Here is a 10538-nt window from a genome sequence, read left to right on the forward strand (position 1 = left end):
ATTGTTTTGGCTTTGGAAAGACAGAAGGCTGGGTTGTCGCATTACTTTGCTCTTCTAAATAATTGATTCAAGCAAGTGATATAGTGGAAAGTACAGCTAATGTATTTGCCTTAAAATTATTGAACTGAACAAGCTGATCTTGGTTTTCTTTAATTTAAAACTGAACTTCAGAAATTCTTAGGTAAGTATTTTCAAAGTTATAAGATGGAGATCTGGAAAAATGCAGATAAGAAAAGGTAATTGTGAACAACAATAGATAACAGACAATTGTTTTGACCTGGACATTTAAAGAAAAAAAAAAAAAGGAAACATCTGGAGTGGGTTCAGTGAACCCCAGGCACATTTTGGTCTGAAAGGATGGTTGTGCGTGTCCATGTGAAACTCTTAAGCATGCCTCCATGGAACATTTTGCGAACAGAACCGCAGAGAAATAAGAAACAGATAAGAAAAGATGAACAAAGACAAAACAATAATCTGAACTTAAAATAAAATAAAAATACTTAAGCTCCATCATTACTTTTTTAAGCTTCTAGGGTGAAAGGAATAAGGTCTGTCTGTGCTTTGACACTTAGGTTCTGGTCGCAAGTGAAGTTGTGCTTCAGATCTGCTTGATTTACTCTGATGTTTCATTTTCAATGTCTATAGCTGAGTCATAATTGCCTGAAAGATAGTTCTTTCCTGTTTCAGGTAGTTTCTCCTCTCCTGGAGAAATATATACATTTTTCAAGAGGGAAAATTGCTTGTCCCACAGGGCTTCCACTACATCCCACTGAGCTCCTTTTTCCTTTTGAATCTTCCGGTCATTCTCCCTGAAAGCAATAGATTCTTCCCAGAGAATCAGTTTGCTGTTTGAGATGGCCAACTCTTCCTCCCAGAAGACCTTGTCCTTCTTCAAGAAGGCCATGTAGTCCTTCCAGAAAGCCTTGCTCTTTCCCTGCAGAGCTTTATTCTTTCCCTGCAGGATTTTGTTCTTCTCATACATGACTTTATTCTTTTCTTGGATATCTTGACTCTGTTTTAGGAAAGCCCTGACTGCATCCTGACCAGCCTTATTTCTTTCTTCAAGAACCTTGATCTCCTCCTTAGCAGCCTTCATTTTCTTCCAAAATTCTTCAAGCTTTTCCTGAATGTTATCAACTTGTTCCTGGAAAACTTTTTTTTCATATGGAAGTCCCTAATATTCTGTAGGAAGTTGTTGCTTTCTTCTAAAACATATTTGATCTCTTCCCTGCAAGATTTGTTCTTTTCCTGAAAGATCTTTATATCCTTCCATAAGGCTTTGGTCTCCTCCTGAAAGGCTTTGATCTCTTAATGGAAATTCTTATTTGCTTTGCAGAAGGCTTTAGTTTCCTTCTTGAACTCCCTTTTCTCTTCTTTCAAAATCCCACAAAGATATTTCTTCTGGAAGCTGGGTAAATTTGCCTGGAAGTTCTTATTCTGTGTCTTTGAATAGTAGAAAGCAGCTATTTTATTACTTTGTTTTATTTGCTCCCTTGTTTAAATAGGTTTTTGCTTTCTGTCATTTGGATTATATCTGACACTATAGAAACTGGATGCTTGGGTCTGACAGTGTGAAGCAACGAAGTCTTCAAGTACAAATGCACTGTTATGCAGGATGCTGCCTGCTTCTCCCAGTGAAACAGAGAAAGCATTTGTGCAAAGACACTGGTAGGATCCCTAAAACAAACTCAAAGAATACAAAAGCATGTAGCATTAGCTATACATTCCATGAAGTTTAATTAAACTATGTTACATTAAGTAATTCTAATTGGGTCGTTCCATGAATGTGGTATGAGTCAGGTTATTAAAAATTAATGGCGAATGATCTTCTGAAGTGAAAAATTATTTGGGTACCTCTGTTTTTCAGAATTGAATGTGATGTACTTAAAAGGAGCTTGTCATACAGTGTGGCATTCATTGTCACTAGTCACAATCATTTTGGGATTATTGTATTATCACTGATTCTTTACTGAACAGCTTACAACTGTGCTGCTGTTTGCATCGTGAAATTTCTTCAGTGGTTCCTGGCCACTGTGTGCCTTAATTTTGAAGGAAATTGTAACTATCATGAATACTTGTCCTCTATACTTGTACTTCTAGTTTAGTAGTACCGTGAGCGTAATTCAAGGGGAAGAACAGTCTTTGTGAGGAGTTATGAATTCTTTGCACAGATGTTTGAATGTGCTTTGTCAGTTTTGATCATACTTTCAGGAGCAATTTTGTATCTTTTCTGCTTTAGACTTTATTTTGTAAGGTTTATGAATTAATGATTCCATGAAATACACTGAACTCTTGCAGCTAATGACCTTTTTTCACCCCATAGACTACTTCTGTTAGCATATGTGAGTGCGTGTGTTTGTGGCTATACAAGGCCTGTTTTGTTTGTTACAATAGTATGGTAATTAATGGTAATATAGAGGTGCAATACCATGTAATTTACACCTCAGCTACTTCTTTTTATTCTGTGTTGTTTGGAAGGTGGAGTTAACAGATTCAGTAATATTATATTGTTTTAAGGGATAAGAAAAAAACAACTCATTACTTTAAGTAACGTATGACATAATGGCTGTGAGGAAAATCTGGCTTTGCTAACGAGCGGTGAACATCTCGGATACATTCCTGAACTCTGCTTCTGGGAAGAGAGAGTGAACACCAGGCAGATACAGTATTAAAGTCTGTTTGGCCCACAAAGATTTGAGGGTGCGCTTCCCTAAGAACATGTGTCATGAGATCTTTCTCCAAAAGACCTTTCCCAGAATGGATTAAGTGGTTAGCCGGTTCCTTTTTGCACTCTATATCTGTTGTACCTTGTGATGTTACATGTCAATGATTAGTTTTTGAAACATATTAAGATACTTTGGATCCCTTTTTTTGTAGACTCATTTACTTACTTTTTTATCTATAAATCAAATCTTCTGTATTAAATGATGAGTAAATATTTTCTGTATTGTAACTAATCTGCTTTTCTGTCATGCTGAGGACTCTTGTGTTGCCTTTGTTAGCAGAGCTCACATCCTACAGGTGAGGAGCTTGGAAACCATCGCAGCCAGTTCTAGCATGCAGAGTGGCTTGCTAATCATTCCCAGTTGTGAGGTCACACTCTATGGGTTTCACTTCCCATCTGTGGGCCCTAACCATCTCTTGGGACTGGATCCAACGCGTCTGAAGGCAAACACAACACAAGATAGGAGTATCTGAACCTACGACAGAGTTTGGACACGGTGGTCTTCATTCACCACAGTTTCCTATTCAGAAAATCACAGGTCAACTCTAAAACTAATTCAACATTAACCATTAACCTTCATGACTTAAAGCAGTTGAAGACTGCTTTCTAAAAGGAGGCACTGTTTCAACACCAGTTACTGATTTGCTGAAGTTTACCAAATGATATTCCTCGGGCTGTGTTATACAGGAGGAAAAGCTCTTACTACATGATTGTGTCCCATCTGACTATAAGGCTTCTTATGTTGGTTGTTCTCAGTTATCACAGAATCACAGAATTTTCAGAGTTGGAAGGGACCTCTAGAGATCATCTAGTCCAACTCCCCTGCTAAAGCAGGATTGCCTAGAGCGCATTACTCAGGACTGCATCCAGGCGGGTCTTGAAAATCTCCAGAGAAGGGGACTCCACAACCTCCCTGGGCAGCCTGTGCCAGTGCTCTGTCACCCTCACCGTAAAGAAGTTTTTCCGTGTATTTGAACGGAACTTCCTGTGGTCTAACTTGTGCCCATTACCCCTCGTCCTGTCACTGGGAACCATTGAAAAGAGCCTGGCTCCATCCTCCTTCAACACACCCTTTAGATACTTGTAGGCCATAATAAGGTCTCCCCTCAGCCTTCTCTTCTCCAGGCTAAAGAGTCCCAGCTCTCTCAGCCTTTCCTCATAAGGCAGATGCTCCAAGCCCTTAGTTGCCCTTTGCTGGACTCGCTCCAGCAGTTCCCTGTCCCTCTTGAACTGGGGAGCCCAAAACTGGACACAGTATTCCAGTTGTGGCCTCACCAGTGCAGAGTAGAGGGGGAGAATGACCTCCCTCCTGGTCCCTTACTGGCCACACTCTTTCCTATGCAGCCCAGGATTCCATTGGCCTTTTTGGCAACAAGGGCACATTGCTGGGCCATGGATAATTTACTGTCCACTGATAATTTACTGTTATTGTGTTTGGTTTTTTGTTTTCCTTTGTCATTTTGATTGTTCACAGTGCTAAATGAGTATTGTTTTTTAACCCTTTTTTTTTGGCCTAGAAGTAAACAAAACTGTCCTTTCCTTTCATTGCAATAAATGAATTACCTGTATTTTATTTTCTAGCTGACTTAAGCAGTTTTTAAGTCTTAACACTTTCTATGGTTATGTACTATTGACCCATTCTCGGGTTTTCCTGCATAATTTTTACATCTTCTTCATGTCTAGATAAATTGACTGTACTGTTCAGGAACTTTGAACCAGAAATGCATAGTGGGACAAATTGGTAAGAGGACTAAACCTGGAATTAAAATGAGAAAAACATGAATATCCAGTCAGTGGTTTGAGTTCAAGCCCCCTCCTGAGTTGACACTGTTTTGTGTGAAGTACTCTGTATGACATGATTAAAGAATAATCCCACAGAACAGCGACCAGTGAACACAAGTCTCTATACCATTGTACAGTCATCTGTGTACCTACAGACAATCTTTCTCTTCCATTAAATCTATTTTCCTTCTCCCTTACAACTTGCCAACCTTTGATCAAAACAACATCATTTTTTCTATGTGAACCTTCAGGAACTCATTTCTCTGTTGCTCTCACATAGCTCTGAAGAAATCCATTAAGGTCTTGAAGTCAATGTACGTAACTTTTATTTTCCTGAATAATAGGGAGAAAGACTGTGAAGGAAATAAACTAGTGCATTCATATTTTTTTCTGGTGCATGCTCATGGCGTGAGTTTCAGCATAATCAAAACCTGATGAACTGTGTATGATGATCTTGGAGAATATTCTTCTTAGTACTTCTTTGAAATCTGCCCTAAGGTGCCACGTCTCTAATACTAGTTTAAATCTAATTTTGAAGTTGGCCTTGCTTTAAGCATGGGATTGCGCCAGACAACATCCAAAGGTCCCAGCCTAAACTATTTAATGATTCTAATGTCGGTTTTAAGATATTCTACAGCGTGTTACTGCAGAATATTTTTGTGCCCATCAAAGACCTGCTGATCCTAAAAATGTTGTTGCTTTGGCAGCTGATCAGCACAGAGGTTTTGGAGCAACTTTTGGATTAAGTCATTATGCGTGACATCTGCATCACCTCAGGCTAACATGAATGAACAAACACTAAAAAAGCAATGGTTTACTTTCTCACTGAAAGCAACAGTTCATGGAATTATCCCAAAGAGAGACACAGTACATACATGAGAGAAAATGGGCTGTTGTGTATCTGCGATGTTTACTCTGGAAACTACAGTATTAGTGCTTCATTATCTGAGCTCATTTTGAGTACAAGGAAGGGAGAAATTGACAGCCGTATTCCTTTCTTGAAAGAATAGATATGATTTCAAGGGAATATGTAATGCAGTTGTATGAAGGTGTGAGTGTCCAGACACTGCAGAGGTCAAAGCACCCTCTGCAGTCAGCTCAGCTTTACAACAGAAAAGTTTTCTGCCTCTCATTTATGTGTTTATCAGGCTGGCTTGCCTTCTTTCTTCACTGCCCTCTCTCTCCTCTTCTCTACCTTTTTCACTTATTTCAAAATACCTTGCCATACCTAGGAATTGTCTGTAGAACATAGTGGGAATGCGGATTCAAATACCTGATTTCTGTAACTTCCTTGAAAAGGAATGAGTGATGTATAAATGAGTATTCTGATCGCTTCTAGAGAATGAATGCTGTTATGGCACTCAGAGGAGTGAAACAGTGATTATTTCTAAGAAGTATCCTCTTCCGTTTCAATCACTCAATATCTGCTAGATTCCCTCCCTTATATACACCTTGGTGCGCGATGGTATGTATGTCTCGTGTCTTTTTGAGACCGACAGTGCCCCAAACCTCCTCATGTGCAAGAACAATCATAGATCCAAAAATTTTTGGAGTCAATTTTATTTTTCAATCTAAAGACAATTGACTAAGTATATTCACTATTTTCACTGATTTTTAATGAAATAAAATTGTTAAAACGAACAAAATTTCAGTATCATTTTATTAGGAGAAATAGAAATTTGATGGTTAAGGCTTATCCTTGACAGAGGTAAAATTTAGCAACATTATCCACCTGCTGGTGAGTTAGGACCAGGCAGTCAAATGGTGCTATCACATCAGAGAAAACAGAGACAATTAACAGAGGTTTGAAAAGGTCAACAGAGGAAATCCGGAAATAAAGGACTAAGGATTTCAAAGACCGATCAAGCCTTTATTGGCTTAAGAAGACAGATGTGACTCTTAAGCATGAAAGTGTCTCATCTTTGGTTTCTGGCTGTGTTTTCTTCTGTGAATGTTTTTACTCTTCAAGGAATTCCTGGTTCTCTTTCCAAAGCTCCAGTTCCTTCTCCCAAAGGTCCAGTCTAATTGTCCATTGGTCTAGATCCTCTCCCCAGACCTCCACTTCCTCCAGTAGTAGGGTCTTGCCATTGCTACAAAGGGTCATGGTTTTTTTCCAGAGTGTGATATTATTTTCCCAAGCAACTTTATCCTTGTCTTGGAAGGCTGGGATCATATCCCTGTTTTTTTCCCATAGTGAACTGTTATTTTCTCTCCTGGCCTCTTCCCATTTCTTAAGGCTCTGGTTTTCTTCCAGTAATGTTATAGCCTTCTCTTGTAAATCTGTGATTAGCTGGCTTGCCATAATCTTGAAATGAACCATTAGCTTGTAACCAAAGAGGAGAAATGATCTAGCAAATTGGGAAACTCTGAAGTACCACCTTGAAAGTGACATGACCACAGGCCAGTTTGTGATGCCAAGAAAGATCCTATAACGACAATTACAAAACTGAATTAAAAGACAAAACCATAATCCCGTCAATGAGTTTGCAGCATAGAAAATAATTACATAAGTCTATTACCAAATTTATTTTATTGCAACCTCAGTATAAATTCAGAAGAAATAGAGTGATGTATTTTAATTGCCAAAATCTAATAAGGACTGGGAAAGTACAAAGTGGCCAAAGTAATCACTGGAATTTTGTATTCACTCTATGTCCTTTCTGTAAACACCTACTATGAATTTAAAGCTTAATTTTTCTTAGGGTAGCAAAAAAAGAGAACTTCGAAAGACTACTTTGATGAAAGTTTTCCATGTGCCTTGCTATTAGTCCTCCATCAAATCTGCAAAAGTCAGTGTAAGATGTAATGAGAGTTTTCTTTTGTGACAGAAAATAGTTTGCTTTTTCAGTTGGTTTGTTGTCATGGTTGCCCCCATGATGTGAAACATATAAGGGAATGAGAATTAATTTGGGCATAGTTCCATAGTGTCAGTATTGTTGTATCAACATATATCTAAAAAATACACTTTTGTTTAAATAGGATTTAGGGCTTGATGTAGGAATTACTAGATGAAATTTTTATGGCCCATCATAAATGGGCCAGTTTAGAGGATAATGGTGTTTCTGCCCTTCAAGTGCATGGGGTACCCACAGGTGGTATGGTGTCTTAGTAAAAGGAAACCTACTTGCAACATGCAAATAAACCTCCCAGGATGCCTCAGACATTTCTGTTCTGGAAGCTGTCAGTAAAAAGCCTGAGAAAGTGTCCTCTGATTTGCGTAAACTTTGTATGCACTCTTAGCTGGAGCTGGACACGTAAACAATTTTGGAATTGGTGGTGGAAACAGAAAAGAAAGAAAAGGAAATGAAGCCAGACCTTTGAGAGGTGCAGGCTGCAAAAATTAGAAAATAGATATTCTCCTTCAAATAGAATTACATATTTTCTCTCACAAGTACACTTTGTCTTGGCTCTGTGTTTTCCGGTATTGCTCTCCTGATACATATTCCCTTTTTCTGTGAGTCACTTTTTACCTGTCATATCAGTAGCTTCTTCCGCAAGAATACTTGCAGTCCCTGTGACAAAAAAGTCAGTAACAGAGAAAATGTCTCCTGTTTTGCTTTTAACATACCTTGGATCCCCTAAAAGTCAGAGGAACATATCGGTACCCCTCCTCCCCTTATGTCTCCTTTTATACCCTCATGTACATCCCAGTCCCATCCCCATCTTAGCACCTCTGCAACTGTTTCATGAGGTCTTTTATAGGCTTTTTTTTTTTAATATGAAGGAAGTTCTCCAAACTCATAATTCAAACTCACTTGTGTGCTCCCTTGGAGCCAGCTCTGTGCATCTGGTACTGACAGAACTAACGAACTGTTGGGTCATGTCAACTATAGTGATGTCGTATCTCAGGCTGGTGATGCCAGTGTCCCATTACTGAATATGCCTGGGATGGCTCCTAGCATGGGGCATAGGTGTGACAGGAGGAATGGCTCTGGGGAGAGTCGACAGTCCCTTCTCATCGGTTTTTCTGTTGATGCAGGCGGTGCTGGAGGGCAGTCTGTTTGCCCTGACTGTTTTAGGTTGGTTACATGCACAATTTTTATCCTCACTGACATGGGCCTTGAAGTCCAGATGCAAATTTCCAGGGGGTTGGTGTAATTGGAAATATGTTTCTTCTGAAATAACGTACAGCTTGATCAGATCTCACAAGTGACCTTAGTCAGCTGTCTTCTTCCTTACCTTATTTTGGGATATCACAGGGATTTCCCTGTATAATGCAGCAATACTAAAGAAGAGATAAACAACCTGCAAACTGTGAAATGATTGCACCTTTTAGGACCTGCAGGCAACTGCACAGAATGTCAAGGACACATTTAGAGCAAGAAAGATAAGAGGATAATATAATAATAAAATAGATGTAGGCAAGATTAGTACAATCTGTTCTGTTTGAAAGTGCTCACAAGAAGCTTGGCACTGGGATTCATGTGGGATATACTCAGGAAGCAAAACTGTCAGAGGTTATTTTTTAGAAAGAAAGAGCCTGAGAGGCAGACAGAGCTGGAAATGGTGGAGCTGACATTGTCCCCTCCTTCTCTAATGCCATTGTACAGGTCTCTTGGCTCTGCCTTTCAAGAAGATCACAGGCTCCAGGTCTGTGCTTTCCCTGATTGACTCAGCTTCTGACTCAGGGTGAACGGGGACCTGTTTATTCAACCCTTGTTTTACTGATCCCAACTTCAGCAGCGACACAGGCGTTTTCTGACGCCTTTCAAATGCTCTGGAGGTGGGGAGGTTTGCTGTGCTCCCCACCTTGTGCCACAGAAATGAGCACCAGCAGCCCCCAAAATATGGATATTTATTTTACTTAGGAATCTTTGCTCTTGTGTTGTGACAGGGAAATGGGGGTAATTACAGGCTTGTTATGTTGTTTTTATAGATGAAAAATTAGTGAGGGATGTCTTTGATATATGAGCTTGGTTTGGCCACCAGCATATACATTTTCCCCTGAATTAAGTGCTTTCTAGTGCAGCGTGCTAATGCAGTGCTATGCCACTCTGAGGGATAGCAGCTTGAACCACTGAAAGAACAAAATCACTCTCTATAGACATCTCAAATTGCACTGTAAAAATGGCATTACTTGCTCTCCAGGTATTTCTCTAAGTCAGCATCTATTTTGCTATTTTTCCCCACAGGGTCATTATCAGCTTTCTTACAATACATAAAAGCCATCAAGAAAACACAGTATGTGTATGATTACATTAAGGCCTTCAGATTAATGGACAGTTTTATTCAGTATCCTTCAGAAAAGAATGAATTAAAATGCCTCCTTGCATAAGATCATCTGCACCTCTCCCAGTGCTGACGGGTGGTTCCCACGCAGGTTCTCCCTGCTCAGATCCCAGGACATCTCCCCCCATTCCCTGTGTAGTTATTTATAGCTGTGCAAATGAATACATACGTATAATGCAGGTTCAAAAGCTTTGTATAAGGAATTAAGGTCAATTATCGAGGTAGGCTTTCTGTCTTGTAAGTATTGGAAAAACATTGTCGCAGACTAACTGTATTTCAAATTTGGCAACAAAGAGCTCTCAGCAGATTTTTTTTTTCCTTCCCTCCCTCTTTCCCCCCACATTTCCTTTCATGGTGCAAGAATGTGGAGAAAGGGCTTTTCACTGCTGGTTGGCAAAGCTTTTCACGGTGAGATGCTATTCCAGCCCTATGAATCATGTTAGCAAATTTAAGCAAAGAGACTGATTTCTCAGGGCGATATTTAAGCCTTGGGGCTACACAGCAGTCTTCCCTTCTCTGCTGTTGGAAGATCTTCTGTTTTTTCTCTTCCTCCCCCTTTGTCCCCTCTGTTCAGATTGTTCTTTGCTGTCACAGCCTTTCTTTATTAAATCTCAGCCCTGTACCTGATTATTAGTCCAGCCTCCAAAGCACCTCAGTCATAGGGGTCTGTGTTTGGTCCTCGTGTTAGTTGTGCCTGGGAAAAGGGTCTCTGCCAAAAGAGATGGGAGAGGCTCAGCTGGGAAATTGAAATGGTGTTCTGGAATCAGTGTGGGAGACTGCATCTCTGTGGGTATGCTCCATG

Source organism: Vanellus vanellus, assembly GCF_965231255.1.
Source record: "Vanellus vanellus genome assembly, chromosome: 14".
Classification (NCBI taxonomy): domain Eukaryota; kingdom Metazoa; phylum Chordata; class Aves; order Charadriiformes; family Charadriidae; genus Vanellus; species Vanellus vanellus.